Genomic DNA, 23,278 nt, shown 5'->3' on the forward strand with positions numbered 1-23,278 from the left:
GAGTCCTGGCAGGCTACAGTCCATAGGATCGCAAAGAGTTGGACAGGACTGAAGCAACTTAGCAAGCACGCACGCATGTGTACACATATGTATATTATGCATATTGCACAATATATACATGCAATATATGATATATAAATAACATTACATAATAATGTATATGTTTTATATGTGTGAATGCATGTATATACATATATACACATATAAGTATATTCTATTATGTATTATGTGTATATACATAATCCATGTGTATCTTACATATATATATTATGTATACCTAATAAGAATATATATCCATATGTTCATATGGATCTATGAAAATTTTACCCATTTGTGAAGATAACCCTGGAAATTAATACACATGCTGCTGCTGCTAAGTCACTTCAGTCGTGTCCGACTCTATGTGACCCCATAGACGGCAGCCCACCAGGCTCCCCCGTCCCTGGGATTCTCCAGGCAAGAACACTGGAGTGGGTTGCCATTTCCTTCTCCAATGCAGGAAAGTGAAAAGTGAAAGTGAAGTCGCTCAGTCATGTCTGACTCTTCGCGACCCCATGGAGCCTACCAGGCTCCCCCATCCATGGGATTTTCCAGGCAAAGTACTGGACTGGGTGCCATTGCCGTCTCCGATACACATTCTAGGAACTGCTAAGTATTTATGTCCCTAACAACACCACCATACATATTTGTTTGAATTTTTTTAATATATAATTTTATGTATTTATTTTTGGCTGTGCTGGGCCTTCATTGCTGCACGGGCTTTTCTCAAGTTGTGGCGAGCAGGGGCCACTCTTCAGATGTGCTGCACGGGCTTCTCCTTGCCGTGGCTTCTTCTGTTGCAGAGCACGGGCGCCAGGGCATACAGGCTTCAGTCGTTGCAGCTTCCAGGCTCTAAAGCACAGGCCCAGAAGTTGTGGCCCATGGGCTTAGTTGCTCCGCGGCATGTGGGACCTGCCTGGGTCAGGGATTGAGCTCGGGTCTGCTGCATTGGGAGGTGGATTCTTTACCACTGAGACACTAGGGAAGCCCTGAATTTTTTTTAGTGATATCCAACCTTTTGGGAAATGTTGGTAACCTTTTTGTTTGGTCTAAAGTTGACACATTCCCAAAAACTGTCTTACTGGAGCCAAGGTGAGTTAAAATTCACTCTAGATTTGAGGATAATTCTTTGAGACCACCTGAAAACCTAAAGGCACCTGAGATTACTACAAAGACAGGCCCAGACATCCTAGGGAGGGGACATCTGGTCTGTCTTGCCGTGTAAACGCTCATGTGTCCCCGACAGATCTCCATGCAGCCACCACTCTGCATCCTTGATCCAGAGAACAGAAGCGGCTAGGCCTCCTTATATACTGCTATTACAGGAAGAAATGGAGAAGCCGTACATCTTAATCTCCTGCTTGCCAGTGCCCCTCGGCCAGCAGGCTGTGTCCCCCTAACCCCTACCTGCAGGAAGGGCTACACTGCCACTGAGAGTTCAGCCCACCAGCAAGGAGGGTAGAATATTTAAGTGTTTCTGTGAAGCAGAAGACCCGAGTTTCTACTGAATTTTATTAATTAGCTGTGCAATCCAGGGCACATCACTTTCCTTCTGTGAACCTCAGTTCCCCTCAGTCAGTGAAGAGATTTGGACTAAATTATCTCTAAGCTTCGTCTTAACTCTTCCATTCTGTTCTAACTTTCTAGGTTGTCATTCATAAATAGGAAAATATAAGGCTACCATCCTTCCAGTTTCTAATTCGTGTGGTAAAAATGTCTGACCAGTTACTGGAAGAAACACAAGCTGGAATCAAGATTGCCAGGAGAAATATCAATAATCTCAGATATGCAGATGACACCACCCTTATGGCAGAAAGTAAAGAGGAACTAAAAAGCCTCTTGATGAAAGTGAAAGTGGAGAGTGAAAAAGTTGGCTTAAAGCTCAACATTCAGAAAATGAAGATCATGGCATCCAGTCCCATCACTTCATGGGAAATAGATGGGGAAACAGTGGAAACAGTGTCAGACTTTATTTTTCTGGGCTCCAAAATCACTGCAGATGGTGACTGCAGCCATGAAATTAAAAGACGCTTACTCCTTGGAAGCAAAGTTATGACCAACCTAGATAGCATATTGAAAAGCAGAGACATTACTTTGCCAACAAAGGTTCATCTAATCAAGGCTATGGTTTTTCCTGTGGTTATGTATGGATGTGAGAGTTGGACTGTGAAAAAGGCTGAGCACCGAAGAATTGATGCTTTTGAACTGTGGTGTTGCAGAAGACTCTTGAGAGTCCCTTGGACTGCAAGGAGATCCAACCAGTCCATTCTGAAGGAGATCAGCCCTGGGATTTCTTTGGAAGGAATGATGCTAAAGCTGCAACTCCAGTACTTCGGCCACCTCATGCGAAGAGTTGACTCATTGGAAAAGACTCTGATGCTGGGAGGGATTGGGGGCAGGAGGAGAAGGGGACGACAGAGGATGTGGATGGCATCACTGACTCGATGGACGTGAGTCTGAGTGAACTCCGGGAGTTGGTGATGGACCGGGAGGCCTGGCGTGCTACGATTCATGGGGTCGCAAAGAGTCAGACACGACTGAGCGACTGATCTGATCTGATCTTTTGTACTGAATACAAAATTAGGAGTCTGGGTGATGTGAAAAGTAGCTTCAAACCAAAAGGAGATCAAACCAGTCAATCCTAAAGGAAATCAACCCTGAATATTCGTTGGAAGGACTGAAGCTGAAGCTCCAATACTTTGGCCACCTGATGTGAAGAACCGACTCATTGGAAAAGACCCTGATGCTGGGAAAGATTGAGGGCAGGAGGAGAAGGGGACGACAGAGGGTGAAATGGTTGGATGGCATCACTGACTCAACAGACATGAATTTGAGCAAACTCTGGGAAATAATGGAGGACAGATGAACCTGGCAGGCTAGTCTAAGGGGTCACCAAGGGTTAGACATGACTGAGCAACTGACTAAACAACAGCAAAAAATAGCTTCAACAGTAGTCAGCACTATGAAAAGGGAAGATCCTGAAGCTTAATATTCCTCTACTAATGAAATCTTAAGTGGAGGAAAAGGAACCAAGGGAGCGGTGTGTAGAACAGCTTTCTGGAATGGCGAAAGCGACAGAAATGACTGTAACCTGGCATTCCTGGAACTGTTAGGACAGGCATATAAAAAAAAGTCTGGGAGAAACTTGGCAGGGGATATTGTGGAAGACTGTCAATTCAATATTGATCTCTATTTGACTTATTAAAACATGTGCTACCTTTGCATTCGGGGAAAAAGATAAATAGTTAATGAAATAATAAGTAAAAATGACTGATAAAAGTCATCACCGCTATCAGTTTTGGTCACATGCCTACAGTCTTTGTTTTGCTCAAGTGAGAACTACTGAGCATAATCTCATGTCTCTTCTCCCCTGACCACCAGGAAGGAAAAAAAGATATTAGAGTAAGACATAACTAAATGAAACCTGGGGCTTGTCCCACCCTGCCAAGAAGAGGGGAAAGCCATCATCATTTTCTCAGTGTCTCCTCTGCATTCCCTTCACAGTACTCAGTTCATGGAATCGGGCACCTCCCAAGCATTGGATTGAGAAAATCATTCTCTTACCAAGGTGAGGAACAGGAGCTTTTGCCAAAGTAAAAGAAGCATCAGCATGACAAACAAAAGCACAGCTGAAATTCACTAACTAGTCTTTCAAAGACAGCCTTAAACAAATTTCCATCCACTACATTTTTTTGTGTGTGCTGATTTTAATTAATTATTGACAATTTTTTCTGGCCACTAACTGCATTAAAACTGGGGGAGGGGGTGCAGAAGGACCATACCAAAGTTCATATCCCTAATATTTCCATCACCTGGTGTAGAAGTACTAGTTATCACCAGCATCTGTTTTACCCATCTGCTATAACAGGAGTCAGCTTGCAGGTCAAATCCAGCCAGCCACCTGTCCTTGTAAATAAAGTTTTATTGGCACACAGCCATGAACATTCATATCCCTATTGTCTGTGGCTGCTTTCCCACTGCAACGGCAGAGTTAAGTAGTTGAGACAGAGATCACGTAGCTCACAAAGCCTGAAATATTTACTATATGGCCCTCTACAGAAAGAGAAGTTTGCCAACCCTTGTTCTATAATACTAGATCATGCAATTTTAACCTCGGTTTGTGGCTGCCTGGAATAGAGACTTTATTTTTCTACCATGCTGCAGTTATGTCTGATATCTAAGTGTTGCAATAAGATGTAAGTGCAAGTTAGGCACGATTTCATCTTAAACCATGAGAAAAGCTTGAACACAGAGGCCACGCACAGCACAGCACCAAGGTGACTGGTCCTGACGTCATGGAACAGTATTCTGAACTTGGACATTCAGCCCAGATTTCTAGATGAGAGAGAAAGAATTTTTACTTAGGGTTTTTGTCCCTCATAGAATCTAATTCTAATATATGGGGCATGACTGTTTTAAACATAAAATGTAGCTAAAGTTAAAATTTTTTAATTTATTTTTAATTGAAGTATAGTTGATTAACAATGTTGTGTTAGTTTCTGGTATATAGCAGAGATTCAGTTACATATATATATATATGTGTGTGTGTATATATATATACACACACACACACATATACATGCATACTCTTTTTTAGATTCTTTTCCATTATGGTTTATAGTATACACACACACACACACACACACACACACATACATACACACACATACTCTTTTTTAGATTCTTTTCCATTATGGTTTATTAGAATATTGAATGGAGAAGGCAACGGCACCCCACTCCAGTACTCTTGCCTGGAAAATCCCATGGACGGAGGAGCCTGGAGGGCTGCAGTCCATGGGGTCACTAGGAGTCAGACACGACCGAGCGACTTCACTTTCACTTTTCCCTTTCATGCATTGGAGAAGGAAATGGCAACCCACTCCAGTATTCTTGCCTGGAGAATCCCAGGGATGGGGCAGCCTGGTGGGCTGCCGTGTATGGGGTTGCACAGAGTCGGGACACGACTGAAGCGACTTAGCAGCAGCAGCAGCAGCAGAATATTGAATATAGTTCCCTGTGCTATATGGTCAGAACTTGTTGCTTATCCATCCTAGATATAATAGTTTGCATTTACTAATCCCAAATTCCTAATTTACTCCTCCCCACCCTTTTCCCCACTTGGTAGTCATAAGTTTGTTTTCTATGTCTGTCTGTCTTTTTTTGAAATTTATTCTATTTTTTTAAATTGAAGTATAGTTGGCCTTCCCTGCTGGCTCAGACAGTAAAGACTCTGCCTGAAATGCAGGAGACCCAGGTTTAATCCCTGGGTCAGGAAGATCCCCTGGAGAAGGGAATGGCTACTCACTCCAGTATTCTTGCCTGAAGAATTCTGTGGACAGAGGAGCCTGGCAGGCTACAGTCCATAAGGTCGAAAAGAGCCAGACATGACTGAGGGACTAACACGTACATAGTTGATTTACAATATTGTGTTAGTTTTGGGTGTGCAGTGATTCATTTACACAGGTACATACATCTTTTTTTTTTCTTGATAGATAAGAAGTGGATTTATTTAGAGAGAAAAACACAGACAGCATATCAGCCGTCTCAAGAGAGAGTGCCCTGAAATATATGGCATGGTTAGTTTTTATGGGCTGGGTAATTTCATAGGCTAATAAGTAGGAGGATTATTCCAACCATTTCAGGGGAAGAGTGGGAATTTCCATGAACTGGGCCACAACCTACTTTTTGATCTTTGGTCGGCCTTGGAGCTGTCACGGAGCTGGTAGACGTGTCGCTTAGCCTGCTGATGTGTTTCAGTGAGCGTATCCTGAGACTCAAGGTCTAGTGGAAGTCAACTCCCCCACCCTCTTGGACCTGTTTGGTTCTAATCAGTTTATGTCATGTCCTTGGGCTGTGTCTGTATACTTTTGTGTCTCTATTTTATGCCTGTGTGCTGTATGCTCAGCCATGTCTGACTCTCTGTGACCCCATGGACTATAGCTTGCCAAGCTCCTCTCTCCATGGAATTTTCCAGGCAAGATACTGGAGTAGGTTGCTATTTCCTTCTCCGGAGGCTCGTCCCGACCCAGGAATCTAAACTTCGTCTCTTGTGTCTTGTGCATTGGCAGGCAGAGTCTTTAGCACTGTGCCACCTGGGAAGCTCATATTTTATAACTATATTCTTTTAACATTTGTGCCCCACCCCCTTCCCTCCTGTCACATTCCCCACTCAGAGATTTTACTCCCATAATTTTATAGGAAGCTTTGTGGCAATGGTCAGTCTTCTGTAGCTGCTTCAAGGCTGAGTAGGGGCATCAACCCGCCTGTCTGGGAGTGAAATCTCTGGATGCCTGATCCAAGGGCTCCAGGAGCAAGACAGCGCCTTGTTTTAATCTGTGTGGGCTGGAATCCCCAAATGAGCCATCATCTTCTTGTGGACCCATTATAACTGCTTCCTTAGCTTTCCTATGAATCTTCTTGATGAAGTACTTCTTGTAACATTATCAGAGTACAAAAATAACTATCTATGATTGACAAAAGACTTAAAAGGCACAGGTAAACATCTGATTACTCTATAAAGATGCTTGGTTACTGTTGTGACGTACAACATTTTAAGATAACTAGAACCATAGCATTATACCAGGGCATGTTGAAGAGCTGACTCATTGGAAAAGACCTTGAAGCTGGGAAGGATTGAAGGCAACAGGAGAAAGGGGTGGCAGAAAATGAGATGATTAGATAGCACCACCAACTCAATGGACATTAATTTGAATAAACTCTGGGAGACAGTGAAGGGCAGGGGAGCCTGTTGTTGTTCAGTCACTCAGTCTTTTGTGACCCCATGGACTGCGCCACAACAGGCTTCCCTGTCCTTCACTATCTCCCAGATCTTGCTCAAACTCATGCCATTGAGTCAGTGATGCCATCCAACCATTTCATCCTCTGTCACCCTCTTCTCCTGCTCTCAATCTTTCCCAGCATCAGGGTCTTTTCCAATGTCAGTCGGCTCTTCGCATCAGGTGGCCAAAGTATTGAAGCTTCAGCCTCAGTCCTTCCAGTGAATATTCAGGATTGATTTCCTTTAGAATTGACTGGTTTGATCTCCTTGCTGTCTAAGTGACTCTTGAGAGTCTGCTCCAGCACCACAGGGGAGCTTGCCAGGCTGCAATCCATGGAGTCGCCATGGGATCACAAAGAATCAGACACGAGTTAGTGACTGAACAACAATATCCAAATTTTAGAAACTTTATATAATTCTTAGAATTATATCAATAACATTCATCCATAGTATACTTTTAAGTAAGTTTATTGTTTATGTGGTAATGCTCTCTATGCAATTTGACATACTAAATAATACTAGCTAAATATTTCTCTGAGATGCCTCAGGGGCCCTCTGACATCCCAAAGTTAGCTAAAAGTCCAAAGAACTTTAATTAAAAGTTGGTATTTGGGACGTTCATCAAAAAGTTTTAAAACAGTCAAATAAGATCATAGTTCACTGTAAGACAATACTTACTCCTTAACGGAAGTTATAAAAGACCTCAAAAGCAAACACAGATCACTTAAAGGCAAAGAAACTCATACTATTTGTTATTAAAAGAAACATTTCAAGAAAATTTTGGAGGAGAAGCCAAATCCAGTCTGGCCCCATCCCACTCCCAACAAAATCCATTTATCCAACTTAATTTCATCTAGTCTGAGAAAACCCCGATCATGTACAACTCTATTTTTTTGTCATTCCTCTCATTTTCTTTTACTGAAAACATACATCTTACTTTCCTCAAAAGGTCTTTTTTTCACTTCAAGTTGCTTTTCTTGCTGACAAATTTGTTGCAGATATAATAAGGTCTTGTTTGATCTCTGGTAAGCCTCAGTACTACAGAAGTATTATACTTATCATTTATGACTCTAAAACATGTCTGTATTAAACCAACAAGCTTAAGCCACCTTCAATACCAGTTAGCAGTGTAGTACTGAATATTTTGCAGGTGACATGAGCCTGAAATCAATTTTGGCCTGATTATTTTCTATTTGTGAATTTACTTTCTTTCTTTTTTTTATTGAAGTATAGTTGATGTACAATGTGGTGTTAGCTTCTGGTATACAGCAAAGTGATTCAGTTATACATGTACATACCTCTTCTTTTTCATATTAAAAAGATTTTTAAAATTTATCTTCCTCAAGCAAAACACACATGGGTCCGCTTTCAAGTCAAGAGAGATGATACTCGAGCTTCTGAAATGATTCCAAGTAAGTGACCTCCAGACTATTCAGTAAGAGCATCATTTTGGAGAGATGGAGGTGCCCATTGTTGGCATCTAAGGTTTTATTTTTATACGCTGTAATTTCTCAGTTTATCATCCTCATCCTTAATTGGGTGAGGACAGGATGTTATTTCTTGTCATTATAATAGCTATTAAGCAAAGTTGTCACGCCCTAAGTAATTGAGAATGTCAGATTCAAAATGTGGGCTTTTGAATGTGTGTCGCAGCAAATTAACACACATTTGTGGCAGGAAATCAAGGACATATTGGCTCCAATTCGACTTTCCCCTCTTGCTGTTTTTTGCCTTTGCATCTTCATTGTGGTAAAGCTGTTCCATCACAACAGGCAAGACACCTGTGCCTGGTGACACAGCAGGTGTGCAGTACATGTTTTAACAAAATGCCTTTTTATTAATTTAATTAGCACCTATGATCACAGGCTGGTGATGCAAGAGCTAGAAGCTGGAGCATGAACTTTACAAAATCGCCCCTCCTCCATGGCAAATGTCCCGCTGGGTCCCACTGGCTTCCGTCTTCTTACAGCGGAAAGTCACTTGTCATTTACCCCTACTCTCACCTCCTGGCCTTACCACTCTCTCTCATGCTTTCAAAGATGAAAATAAGAGCCCTTCTAAAATGTGGCAGTTTATCTACATAATTGTGTTTTTTTTTTAATTTGATCAGAAAATGTTTGAGAATTAGAGAACACTTAGGAACATGAAGGTTTAATGTAGAACCACAGGAACTGGGACCACGGACGATACCGATGCAGTTGCGTTTCTTTTTTTGAAAGTAATTTTATTTTTTCATACTGATGCAACATATTGGACACAGGATGTGTGTATTTTTATTTCTTTATTTGTGACTACTCTGGGTCTTCGTTGTTGTGAGTGGGCTTTCTTTGCTTGCAGCAAGCAGTTCCATGCTCTAGTTGCAGCGCACAGGCTTGGTAGTCGTGGCACACAGGCTTAGTTGCCCCCTGACTTGTAGAATCTTCCTGCACCAGGAATCAAACCGGTGTCCCCTCCATTATGAGGCGGGTTCTTAACCACTGGACCCCAGGGAAGCCCAGGATGTGTGTTTGATAGAGCAGTTATCTACAGATGCTAATATCGCCGTCCACCTACTGCACACACTCTAAGAAGGTAAGGGCGGACTTCCCTGAGGGCCCGGCGGTGAAGACTTCATGCTTCCCTTGCAGCAGGGGCAGCTTTGACCCCTTGTCAGGGAACTAAGATCCTGCACAGTGCAGCAAATAAACAACTAAACAAACAAACAAATAAATATATGTATATAAGGTTTAAAAGGGGAAAAATGTAATGGGAAACCCAAAGACACTCTGGGCCAGAGCGTTCCAAGGGGATCGTGTTGGATAGTCTCTTACGATAAGTCAAAGCCAGAATCATGAAGCCAGACTTGAAGGCACATTAACTTGTGGGAAAGATCCCTGCAGTACAAAAGGGGCTGTCCAGGATTAAAATACTAAATGCCCCATGTATTACAGGTGAGGCGCTTACCTGTGACTGAACTCATCCTAGATTCGGGTCAGGTCACTGCACCAACTCCTCACTCTCCGGAAGAGGGAGGTGAGACCCAGGGAAGGGAAGCTTTTTGTCCAAAATTGTGGGAACATCTGAATTTGCAAGCAAAACCTTAACTTCTAATACAGGGCTCTTCTCACAAATTGGGCATATTCTTCTAGCCTGGAGTCTTGTAACAGTTTGAGGACCCTGAGCTTGACTAGGGTTGTGTGATGGGTTTTCACAGCACGGAGAACATCCCTGGAGAACACGGACCACCTCCTTTTGTGGTGTGTGGACAAGGGTTAGGACAATCACAGCCAAAGCCTGGGCATCAACAAAGTGGGCTTCAGAATTCACAGATCTGCCATTCAGAGATTCAGTCATCCAAGGGCAATCAGAAAAGTCTATTCACTTAGTGATTTTGCTAACACAGGAATTTGAATCATGTGCTCTGCCAGGAAAATCTCTTGGAATGAGTCTGCATTCACTCCCAGCATCAACCCATCATCAGATATGACTTTGTTACTCTCTTATTGTATATGAGGGCTCAGAAACAATCCTGGAGTGATTCTGAGAAATTATTTTCACTGGGGAAAACTGCTCTTTAAAGGGATAGAAAGTCAGTTCAGAATGACTCAGGTGAAAAAATAGGGGAGAAATGATCGATTCTTATACCTGAAAAGTCTAGGCTATCATTGTGTCAGACCAGGTAGATTTTTATGTTGAAAGATGATGTCATTAAGGATCTTTTTCTAGGGACTTGCCTGGTTGTCAGGTGGTTAAGACTCTGCACTTGCAGTGCAGGGGTGCAGGTTCGATCCCTGGTCAGGGAACTAAGACCCCACATTCACAGTGTGGCCAAAAAATTTTTTTATATATTTATGTAAGCAATGAGGATTTACTATATAGCACAGGGAACTAGATTAAATGTCCAAAAATATCATCCATTTCTGTCTTTCCATTTTGCTTTCTTCTGCATTAGCTTCCTCCCCCAGCAGTCTCTGTTTGTGATGACGAAGAGGGTGTCGGTCACCAGCTACTAACTTGCATCCTGCTGACGCAGGGACCCCAGAGTGTCACTGTCACTCACTGTTTGGAGCACGTTTCCACTGCTGGGGTTGGAGCAGGTGCTCACATGACTCGAGCCCCGTGAACCAGGATGGGGAGAGATGGGTACAGTGGGGCATGCCCTGCAGTGCTCTGCAAAATATTTAATGATGAGCCCTGAGGGTGGGAGGCGGGGGTCGTCATTTGTATTGTTTGCCGATTTCCATGGTGAGAGAATAAACAGTCTCACCAGAGCAGATTTCAAGCTACCCAAGTGGCCCCTGAACGAAGAGTTGGGAAGAGAGATACAGGAGCACCCAGGACATAATATTTCCACCCTACAGAGAAAATAAATGTAAGTGATCTCAAGGCCATCAATAATAACAACATGTAGTAAAATAATCAGGAAGTGACGTGTCTTGAGTGTACATGACCTTTGTTTTTAATAGAATGTATTTAATCAGAAGGTTATAAAATCTAATGTCAAGTAGTGACGGTTTCCTAAAGGAAATCGACCCTGAATAATCATTGGAAGGACTGATGCTGAAGCTCTGATACTTTGGCCACCTGATACGAAGAGCCAACTCATTTGAAAAGACCCCGATGCTGACAGAGATAGAACGCAAAAGGAGAAGGAGGTGGCAGAGGATGAGATGATTGGATGGCATCACCGACTCGATGGACATGAGTTTGAGCAAGCTCCAGGAGATAGTGAAGGACAGAGAAGCCTGGCGTGCTGCAGTCCATGGGGTCGCAGTCAGACATGCCTGAGCGACTGACCAACAGTGAACAGTAACTCGACAGTTTATGACAGTGGACAAACTCCCCTCCTGAAGTTTTAATGACTGGTTTTTGTGAGCCAGCTCTAGCACACCAATGCAAACGCTCCGATAGGAGAAGCTCTCTGTTCCCAGAATAAGGGAGAACGGATGCCGAGGCAAGAATGCCGTTCTCATATATTAATAAATGAGAGGTAAGATTTCAAGTGAAAGTTGAAAATGGGCTCTATTGGACCTTGAGATGCAAAAGAAAATTTTTAATTCTTGTCAGAAACATATTTTGAGAAAAATCTTGGAGAATGTGGGAGACCCAAAGATCTCGTCTGTGTCTACCCTCATAATGTCAGGAGGTAATAGGTCATGAGTTGTTCTGCAGCCTCAGTCCTAAGGGTAGGTGGTTTGGAGCAGGACAGAGCCAGGGGCCAGACCCAAGACTCTGTTGCAGAGATGGGTTGGGCAGGGCAGGGCAGAGCAGCTGGGAAAAGAACTTCTCAGTATAATCCTCCTGTCTATATCCTGCTTAAAGATTGATGTTAACAACTGAAATGAAATGCAGGAAAGTCCTTTGGAAATTTGTGGGAATCTGGATTGTAATTTTTCGGAAAGAGGCTTCCCAGGTGGTAAAGAACCTGCCAGCCAGTACAGGAGACACAGGAGACATGGATTCAATCCCTGGGTCGGGAAGATCCCCTAGAGATCTTCCGGGGCATGGGCAAGGGCATGGCAACCCACTCCAGTATCTTGCCTGGAGAATCCTCATGAACAGAAAGCCTGGCGGGCTACAATCCAGGGGGTCGCAAAGAGTTGGATACAACTGAAATGACTGAGCACTAGATGACAAACACCTTCTATAAAGCCAGTCCTCACTAACCCAGAATGCACTGATCTCACCTCTCTGAATTTCTGTAATACTTAACTATGATACAGTCTACACTATGATTATATACTCTCTCATTTTCTTATAAAAATAATTGTGGGGGAAATCTTTATCCTGCCAAGCGTATTATTGCCTCCTTAACATTTATTCTTATCGCCAACAATGCTAAGCACAAAAATTAAACACATAGAGTATGTTTCATAAAAGTCTACTGACAGGAAAACTGGACCGTCTACTAAATCACTATGACTAAAAGATCTTGTTTTATGAAAAGGTCACAGTGACTTTGGTAAGCAGGATAGTAAGTTATGTGTAAATGGTGCTTCTAAACCCATGAGGGTGCCTGACAAATTACTTATTCACTTTGAAATTTTATCAAAAATGCTAACTTGGTTTCAAACATATTTTATAGAGATGGTATCATGGTAAAAATACAAATTGGGCCCTGTCCAAATTAACTCAAGTTTTGTATTGGACTTGATTAGGTCCAAGAGGTTACTAAGAATTCACAGTAACAGTTTGTAAAAAACAATAATTTTGTTTATTATTTCTGTGTGTGCTGGGTCTTCGTGCTGTGCGGGCCGCTCTCCGGTTGCGGGTGTGGGTGTCTCGTTGCAGCGGCTTCTCTTGTTGTGGAGTACAGGTTCTAGGGCGCTAGGGCGTCGGTAGGTGGCGACATGCGGGCCCAGTAGTTGTAGTTCCCTGGCGCTAGAGCACAGGCTCAGTAGTCGTGGTGCATGGGCTTAGTTGCTCCGGGGCTTGTGGGATCTTCCCGGACCAGGGATCAAACCCGTGTCTCCTATATTGGCAGGCAGATTGTTTACCACTGAGCCACTAGGTCAGCCCCCACCGTAATAATTCTCTCTTAGCCAGTCCCTTGTGCTTACTATCTACAGCGTGAAAGCTGATCAAACTTGATACATTCACAGAATTACACAAAGGTCCCTTCAAATAAGGTGGCATCAATTATTAAGAGATCACTCAGTTCTGGGGGGAGAATTTAAGGTGGGATATTAATTCCAAATGGAATTTCCAAGTTGAATGTGGGGATCAGCACCGAAGCAGTTGACACCATTTGACATACCTTTAGAGGCAAAGTCATTTTTTCTGGTAGGAAAATAGAGATAATTATCAGTTAATCATCTTAACTGTTCATACTACCTATTAGAAAAATCGTAGAGCCTCAAATGCTATAATTATAGTGTCTTATTCAGCCTTCTGACTACAGCAGCTCCCCAGACTCTCCCCCACCCCTCACTAAAATTGCTTCTTCAAATTATGCTGCTCAGCTCCTGGATGAAGTTTCCTAGTTTAAATTAGACTTATACCATGTATCTGAAGCCCTCTCTGCTTGGTTTTTATTTCTCAGTCTTGGTGGGCCAGCTGCCTTCAACAGATGGAGATTTGGCCCCTTAAGAAGGCTGCATCTGTTGTGGTACCTGTTAGCATCATTTCTTCCCACAGCCTGTTGAATCACATACATCCTTGTCTATGGACTGCTCAAGCCACACTTTAAACCTAAGTGTAATTTTAACTCCAAACACCATGTCTCAGAGAAGCAAATAAAAATAAGTAATTAGAAGTTAGCAACTGTTTCTGATAAGATAATAATTTGAAGGAACAAAAAAAATGGTATAAATATGAAATTTAAGAAAGTTTATGTCAAACTCACAAATGTTGCTGAGCCTCCCCCATCCCACCCCACCCCCAGGGAAGCACAATATTATTAAATCATAGTCAAATAGTCCCAATAACTCAAGGACTCACAGAATGTGTTTTTGCATATCTGACTCTCTGACACAGTTGAACTGCTATGCCTTTAAATCAAAACTTTAAAATCATAAGCATCCTCATTTGACTGCTTTGCAAGATGTAGCATATTAAGTTTATAAATATAATTCAATCCATTTCTTAATGACTTGCTGTCATCCTACAGTGAACCTTCTTCACTGTACTGCACTGCTGTAACAGCTAGCACACCAGGACAAAAATAAGTCTTGTTCATTTCCATTCAGTACCACAAACATTTGTGTATTTCCCTCTCCAAGCCAGACATGATGCTGAGTTCTAAAAATAGAGTCGATGAAGCCTGGGCCCTACTATATCCAGCGTTGCTCATTCCCACTAAAGGAACATGAGAGCATGTGGGATGTACCATGAATGGCCACAGACAACTGGCCTTGGAAATGAGCAAGAACCAGATCAGGAGGGAATTTGAACTTGACCCTGCAGTACTTTACCCAGGGGACTAACCTGGTCAGGTTCAGAATGCAGAATGAACCGAGTGAATGCGAACCTGGAGATGAGACAACTATGGAGAAGTCTGCTCCAGTCCAAACAAGAAATGAGCTGAAGTAGCAACAGATTTCAGAAGGTAGAACCAATAGGATCTGACGCCCGTCTTAATGATGGAATAAAGGAGGAATCTAGGATGATTTCCCAGTCCTTTGCTATGGCAACTAGGTAGATATGCCATCAGTCAAAATGGGAAACTCAGAAAGAAGAGGTTTGAGAGGAGATGAACTGAGTTTGGCTTTTCTTATTACTATTCTTATTACTTTATTGAAGCATAGTTGATTTACAGTTCAGTCAGTTCAGTTCAGTTGCTCAGTCATGTTTGACTCTTTGCGACCTCACGGACTGCAGCATGCCAGGCCTCCCTGTCCATCAACAACTCCTGGAGTTTACTCAAACTCATGTCCATTGAGTCAGTGATGCCACCCAAGCAGCTCATCCTCTGTCGTCCCCTTCTCATCTCGCGTTCAATCTTTCCCAGCATCAGGGTCTTTTCCAGTGAGTCAGTTCTTCGCATGAGGTGGCCAAAGTATTGGAGGTTAAGCTTCGGCATCAGTCCTTCCAATGAATATTGAGGACTGAGCTCCTTTAGGATGGACTGGTTGGATCTCCTTGCAGTCCAAGGGACTCTCAAGAGTCTTCTTCAACACTGCAGTTCAAAAGCATCAATTCTTCAGTGCTCAGCTTTATGATCCAACTCTCCCATCCATACATGACTACTAGAAAAACCATAGCTTTGACTAGAGGGACCTTTGTTAGCAAAGCAATGTCTCTGCTTTTTAATATGCTGTCTCAGTTGGTCATAGCTTTTCTTCCAAGGAGTAAGCATCTTTTAATTTCATGGCTGAAGTTGATTTACAAGGACCAGGATATAGCAAAGTGATTCAGTTTTATATATATATATGCAAATTCTTTTCCATGTCCTTTTTTATTATGTTATTACAAGATATTGAGTACAGTTTTCGGTGCTATACAATAGGTTCTAGGGTTTTTTTGTTTGTTTTGGTATTTACGTGTGTCTTTGTCTGACTGTGTTGGGTCTTGGTTGCAGCATGCAGGCTCTTCCACGAGACATGTGGGCTTCTCTCTAGTTGTGGTGCACAGGCTTAGTTGCCCTGAGGCACATGGGATCTTAGTTCTCCGGCCAGGGATCGAACCTGCATCCCCTGCATTAGAAGGTGGATTCTTAACCACTGGACTGCCAGGCAAGTCCCAGTAGGTCTTTACTGTTTATCTGTTTTATATAGAGTAGTGCATATCTGTTAATACCAAACTCCCAATTTATTCTTCTCCCTTTTTTCCCTTGGGTCACCATAAGTTTGTTTTCTATGTCTGTGAGTCTGTTTATGTTTTGTAAATAAATTCATTTGTATCTTTTTTTTTATTCTGCATATAAATGATATCCTATGATATTTATTTTCCTCTGAGTTGGGTTTTTGGCTGTCCAGTATGCAGGATCTTAGTTCCCAACCAGGGATCAAACCTGTGCCCTCTGCAGTGGAAGCACAGAGTCTTGACCACTGCAGCATCAGGGAATCCCCTGAGTTGGGTTTTTCATTCATTTTTTTGTCAGATATTTATCAGTCACCTGGCACCCAGTAGGTGCCAGGCACTGGGTTGGGGCTGTGGACATGATGGTAGGGGAAAGAAGACATGATCCCTGCCCTCTTGGAGCTTAGGAGAGAGGGTTAACTGAGTAATCAGGTAAAGATATTTATAACTTCAAGTGTGACGACTTCAAGCACAGTGAAGAACATGGTGCCACGAGGGACGATTACTGGGCAGTCTCACCTCTCCAGGGAGGTCAGAGCAGCTTCCTGAGGCATCCGAGTTAAAGAGTCGAGACAGAGAGCAGGGGTAAGAGTTTGCTAAGTGAGGGAGGGAAGAAGGATGTTCACAGAGGGAACAATGCCCGGGGGCTCTGGGGTGGCAGCGTGGTAGGTATTTTCAAGGAACTCAAAGAAGACAGTGTGACTCAAGCAGGGAGGGCAGGAGATAAAACCAGAAGAGTGGGTAGATGCCAGGCCACAGAAGGCCCTGGAAGCAGGCCTGGTGTTCAGCCAATCTGCTCCAACGTAACAGTCTTCTGAAAAGTGTGAAAGTGTTAGTCGCTGTCGTGTCTGACTCTTTGAGACCCCATGGACTGTGGCCCACCAGGCTCCTCTGTCCATGGGATTCTCCAGGCATGAATACTGGAGTGGGTTGCCATTCCCTCCTCTAGGGGATCTTCCTGACCCAGGAATCGAACCCAGGTCTCCTGCATTTTGTGCAGATTCTTTACCGTCTGAGTCACCAGAAAAGCCCAACACTCCTCTGGAGCGGATAGTAAATAGCTCCTGTACTAAACTCCCCTCGTCCCCTCACCCTCTCATCCCCAGTCCAGCTGCCTAGTCCCTCTTCTGGGCTTCCCTATAAGCTAGCAGCCAAGACAGTGATATCTGGCAGAAGAGGACAAGGAGGGTAGATTTTGAAAGTACCACTCCAAGATGCTGGCGTCTGTTCTGACGGTCAGTACCCGCACAGTGTTGGTTGCTAAATACTTAGATTTTTGTTTTTTGTTTTTTGTCTTTTAGTTGTAGCATGCAGGAGCTTTGATCTTCGATTGCAGATGCAGAACCTTTCATTGCTCTTTGCGAACTCTTAGCTGTGCTGTGTGGGATCCAGTTCCCTGACCAGGGATTAAACCAAGGCCACCTGCATTGGGAGTGCGGAGTTTTAGCCACTGGACCGCCAGGGAAGTCCCTATTTAGACTATTTTGAATACAACCCCTGCTTATAGGCCATGTAAGAGGTTAGTGTTTATTCCGAGAATAATGGGATATCTTTGAAGATGGTGGCATGATCAGATACATGTTTCGAAAACACCAGTTCAGTTGCAATGTGAATAACAGAATGAGGAAGTGGCAAAGTGAAAACAGAGGGAGCAGTTAGTAGAGTCTTTTTTTTTTTTAATTGAAGTAGAGTTGACTTACAACGTTATGTAAGTTTCAGGTATACAGCAAAATGATTCAGCTATATGTATTATATATTTCAGATTCTTTTCCCTTACAGGTTATTATAAAATATTAAGGATAGTTCCCTATGCTATACAGTAAGTCCTTATTATCTATTTTATATATTAGTATATTAATGAATGTATATTGATTAGTATATATTAATCCCAAACCCCTAATTTATCCCTCCTCCCAGTTAATAGAGGGTTTCTCAGGTGGATCAGTGGTAAACAATCTGCCCGCCAATGCAGGAGACACAGGTTTGATCTCTGGGTTAGGTTGATACTCCGGAAGACGAAATGGCAAACCATTCCAGTATTCTTGCCTGGGAAATCCCTTGGACAGAGGTGCCTGGAAGGCTACAATCCAAGGCGTCACAAAGAATCAGACACGACTAAAGTGACTGATCATGCATGCATACCAGTTAACAGACTCTTGTTCACCTTGTCGTGTGTTAGGAGGGTAATTGGAGTAGAGATGGAGAGAAACAAGTTCAAGAGATAGAGAAGATATCCCAGTCAAAATCCCAGCAGGCTTTCTTATAGAAATTGACAAACTGATTCTAAAATCTATAAGGAAACATAAAAGGTCTCAGATCACCAGAATGATTTTCAGAAAGAACAAAGTTGAAGGACTTACACTACCTGATTGCAAATCTTTCCATAAAGGTATATCAATTAATTCAGTGTTATATTGGCAGAAGGATAGGATAAACATGGATTTATGAATTGACATGTTTTCTGAATTTCCTTTTCCGGATTGTTCACTGCTAGTATGTTGAAGTCCAACTGATTTTTGCACGTTGATTTTATATCCTTAAAATTTGTCAAATTCATTTATTAGCTCTAAAGCTTTTTTTGTGGATTCCTTAGGGTTTCTACATATAACATCATGCCATCCTTGAAGGGAGATAGCTTTACTTCTTTATTTCCAGTTTGGAGGTATTTATTTCTCTTATTGTCTGACTTCTCTTGGCTAAAATTTCCAGTACTGTGTTGAATGGAAGTGGTGAGAGTGGGCATCCTTGTCTTGTTCCTGATTTGGGGAGAAAAGCTTTCAGTCTTTCTCCATTGACTATGTTGTTGTTTAGTTGCTAAATCATGTCCCACTCTTTGCGACCCCATGGACTGTAGCCCCCCAGGCTCCTCTATCCTTAGGATTTCCCAGGCAAGAATACTGGAGTGGGTTGCCATTTCCTTCTTCAGGGGATCTTCCCAATCTAGGTCTCCTGCGGCTCCTGCATTAGCAGGCGGATTCTTTACCACTGAGCCACCAGGGAAACCCCAGTAGGTATGTTAGCTGTGGGCTTTTAATATATGGCCTTTATCCTGTTTATTTCTCGTTTATGAGTTTTTTTTTTTTTTTTTTAGTCATAAAATGTACTGGAATTTGTCAAATGCTTTTCCTCATCTTGTGTGTATGGTGTGATGTACAGGAGATGATGGGTTTTTTTTTTTCCTTCATTCTATCACTGTGGTGTACTACGCTGATTGATGTTCTTATGTTGACATATTCCGGCATTCCTGGGGTAAATCCCACTGACCAACTGATCTTTAACAAAGGCCCCAAGGCAATTCAGTGGAGATAGGATAATTGTTCAATGAATGGTGCTCACAAAGTTGGACATACTTGTGGAATAAAAAGAAACTTTGACCCTAATCTTACACCGTAATAAAAAAAAAATATGTCAGATTTTCTGCGGGGCAGGAATTTAAGAGTGGCTTAGCTGAGTGGCTGTGGTTCAGGGTCTGTTGTGTGGTTCCAATCAGGAGGTCAGCTGAGGCTGCAGTCATCTGAAGGCTTGATTGGGGTTGGAGGATGCCCTCAGGGATGGTGAACTCACATGGCTGTTGGCAGGAGGCCTCAGTTTCTCACTCAAGGGGATTTTCTTGCAACGTGGCAGCTGCCTCTCCGCCGAGTAAGCTGTCCACGAGAGGGAACAAGGAAGAACATAGCATCTTTCACAACTAGGTCTCGTATCATCACTTTCCAGTTAATCTGTTTATTAGAAGTGAGTCACCGAGTTCAGCACACATTCCGGGGAGAGGAATTTGACCCCACTCCTTAATGGGAGGGGCTTCCCTTGTGGCTCAGCTGGTAATGGATCTGCCTGCAATGCGGGAGACCTGGGTTCGATCCCTGGGTTGGGAAGATTCCCTGGAGAAAGGAAAGGGTACCCACTCCAGTATTCTGGCCTAGAGAATTCCATGGACTGTATAGTCCATGGGGTCACAGAGAGTCGGACACGACTGAGCGACTTTCACTTTCACTTAATGGGATGAGCACAAAACCTTTATGGACATATATTAAAGCTACCACATGGAATATTACCTTCAGAGATGACTACAGTTCAGAGGTTGCCATCTCTTTGAGTGGAGAGAAATGAGATATAGCACATAAAATACTGTACAGTTTTACCTATGTGAATAACATGTTTTAAAGAATGACCGCTGATTTTGGTAGAACCCATATCATTGCTGACTTTAAAATTAGACAAAGAAGCAAAACTTTTTGCATCTTATTATTTTTTTTGAGACTATCAGGATAAAAAACTGATATACTCAGAAAATTCATCTCTCAACAAAGTGCTACTTTCAGATAAGCTTATTGAAAATAATCTTAATATACTTTATGTAATGAGCAGCACCCTAACATACTGATTATCCATTATAGTTGCAATTGGAAATGTTTTAACATTATTCGTTAGCATATTGAACTCCCTGTGTATTAAGTGTGTGTGTATATATATATAAGGTAAAAGTTTTGAGAACTTTAAACCCAGGTGAAAGAAATTCTTGAGAAATCCTTCTTTAGAACAATTTTTTTGCATTTTTTTTTGACATCTATTTCAGTCCCCAGTTTCTATTACTAAAAAGTATTCATTGAGTTCTGACTTGATGTCATGCTTTTCCTGCAGTAACTATTCCATACTCAAATGTTTTGGCTAAAAAAATGCATTTAGTTTTATCCCTGTTTTTTCACATGCATATAGCCTCAACCATTTCTTTTCTCTAAACAGCAAGAAATCCTAATTAATGTGAACATAATCATTTTTGTTCTACAATATTTCCATTATATTTAACATCATTTTCCCCGTCTCTAAAATACCATCAAGAATCTTTATTTTACCATAGGAGAAAATCTTCAGAATCTAGGACTGAAGGGTTCCTTGACTTGACATCAAAAGCACCATGCACAAGAGGAAATCGGATAAACTGGATATCATCAACATGAAAACCATTTGCTTTGTGAAAGACGAGAGGATGAAAAGACAAGAAGCCTAGAATTGAATGCAGCAGTGATACAGACCATAAGAATCTGTGCTTTACCTTAGGGGTCCGAACAAAGTACTATGAGAAGACAAAGGACAACGAGATTAATTTCAGCCAAGGAAACCTGGAAAGCGTGATGAAGTGAGAACCAAGCTAGGAATCAAAAGACAAGTCAGTAGGATTGTGACAGATGGACCCAAGAGTGAGAAGAGCGTCTATGATAGAATCAGCAAAAGCCAGAAGGAAGGAAGGGTTTCCCTGGTGGTTCAGTCAGTAAACAATGTGCCTACAATGCAGGAGACCGGGGTTTGATCCCTGGGTCGGGAAGATCCTTTGGAAAACGAAATGGAAACCCACTCCAATATTTTTGCCTGGAGAACCCCATGGACAGAGAAGGTGAAAGGAATGATACAGGTGTGGGAAAACATTGTAGTACAGGAAAGGATGGGCTTCCCTGGTGGCTCAGATGATAAAGAATCTGCCTGCAGTGCAGGAGACCTGGGCTCGATCCCTGGGTTGGGAAGATCCACTGGAGAAGAAATGGCAATCCAGTCCAGTATTCTTGCCTGGTAAATTCCATGGACAGAGAAGCCTGGTGGACTACAATGGGGTCGCAAGAGTCAGACACAACTTAGTGACTAAACCATCACCAACCACTACCAGGAGGAAGGAAAGTGCAAAGAATGTTGACACTGTGAGTGGCCCAGTGCAAAGTGGGGAGTGAGCCTGGAAAGGGAGACTGGGGACAAATTATGGAAACCAGTGTAGTGGGGACAGAGCGCCGTTCCCAAATAGCTCACAGCTAGAAAATGCTGGTTCTGGGAAGAGGTGCAGAGAACGCTCACAGGTGTGAGCTCTGGACATCCAGAAAGATGGGATTGTTTGGCCATGGGCCATCACGCAAGACGCCTGTCTGCTCCTGCTGCAGAGGAGCGAGAGGGAGTTACACGTGACCCCTTCTGTGCGCGCCCCCTCTTCTGTCTGCTGTCAGGCCCAGGCCTGGGTACCTGAGTCTGCCTTTTCCCCACGGGTGTCTCTTCCTTGCTTCTTCCCATAGTCGTTCTCAGACCAAAGGTGGAGCTGGAGAGGCTCCTTGCAGCAGCTAGTGGGGTTGACCCCACTCAGTGCAAGATAAGAGCCACCCTGTGGCCCAAGTCTGAGCTGTGGCATTGTAGCTGCAGGAGGGGAAAGTAGGTCAATTAGCAAATGGCTTATGAAGTGCTCACTCCAGAAACACAATCACAGTCAATGCTTTATTTTCCCCAACTCTCGATACCCCAGGGTTTCAAAAATCACAATATTTTTGACCATTCGAGTGTGTTTATACCTGCTCTTTACATCTCCTCGCCTAATTCTATCAGGAAGACTTAAGCGTCTGTGGTTCAAAGTAAATTTTACTCCAGTGCCCATTTCTTCCACGTGGCCTTGCTGGCATGTTCAGAATATAAATCAGTTTGCATGGTCCAGGTAATGTGGTCTAATTTTTTTTTTTTTTAATGTGGTCTAATTTAAAGGCGAGTAAGTCAGCAACCTTAACAACGATAAGGGAACCGGATTGCTGGATATTTGCCTAGTTCCAATCTTTAAGTAAAAGGTCAGGGTGGCTGGAAGGGAGAAAGAAAATACCATTGACAAAAGAATGAGAAAGAGAGACTAGCTTCCCACACAGGAGGAAGGTCTGAAAGCTTCCTTGGGATATTTAGTAGCTGGTTTCCCATCTGTCTTCTGTCTCTTACTCGCCTACCAAGTTCTGGGGCAGCCAGGAGGGCGGGAGGGGCTGTAATTCTTTTTCTCATCTTGGTACTCTGAACTGCTTAAGCTCACAGCAGCAGGCTTGAACGTGGATGGTGCTGATAGAAAAGCCAAATGCCTGCCAATGGCCTTGTCGCTGCTGGGGTGGAACAGTGGCTGATGACACTGACTTCAGTTTCTGGGACATTATCAGCAAAAATAAAATGTAACTCTCATTGTACAAAAAAGCGTTTCGTTCCTGAATTTATTCTGCTCTCAAAGCTAGCCAGGAGCTCCTTATCCAGATTCCACGTCTGAATTAAATTTTTTATTTAATTACATACATTTTTAAAAAAAGTTAAATTAAAAAATTAAATACATTTTTTTTCAAACAGAGAAATTCTGCAAATTTGAGAGCTTACTTCACTTCTCTTCCACAGGAAAAAAATTAATGGAGTGGGAAGTAAAATAATTTGTCACAAAATGGTAGTATAGTATCTTTTTTGATTATTATCTGT

This window comes from Bos taurus, chromosome 4 (assembly GCF_002263795.3).
Source record: "Bos taurus isolate L1 Dominette 01449 registration number 42190680 breed Hereford chromosome 4, ARS-UCD2.0, whole genome shotgun sequence".
NCBI classification, from domain to species: Eukaryota; Metazoa; Chordata; class Mammalia; order Artiodactyla; family Bovidae; genus Bos; species Bos taurus.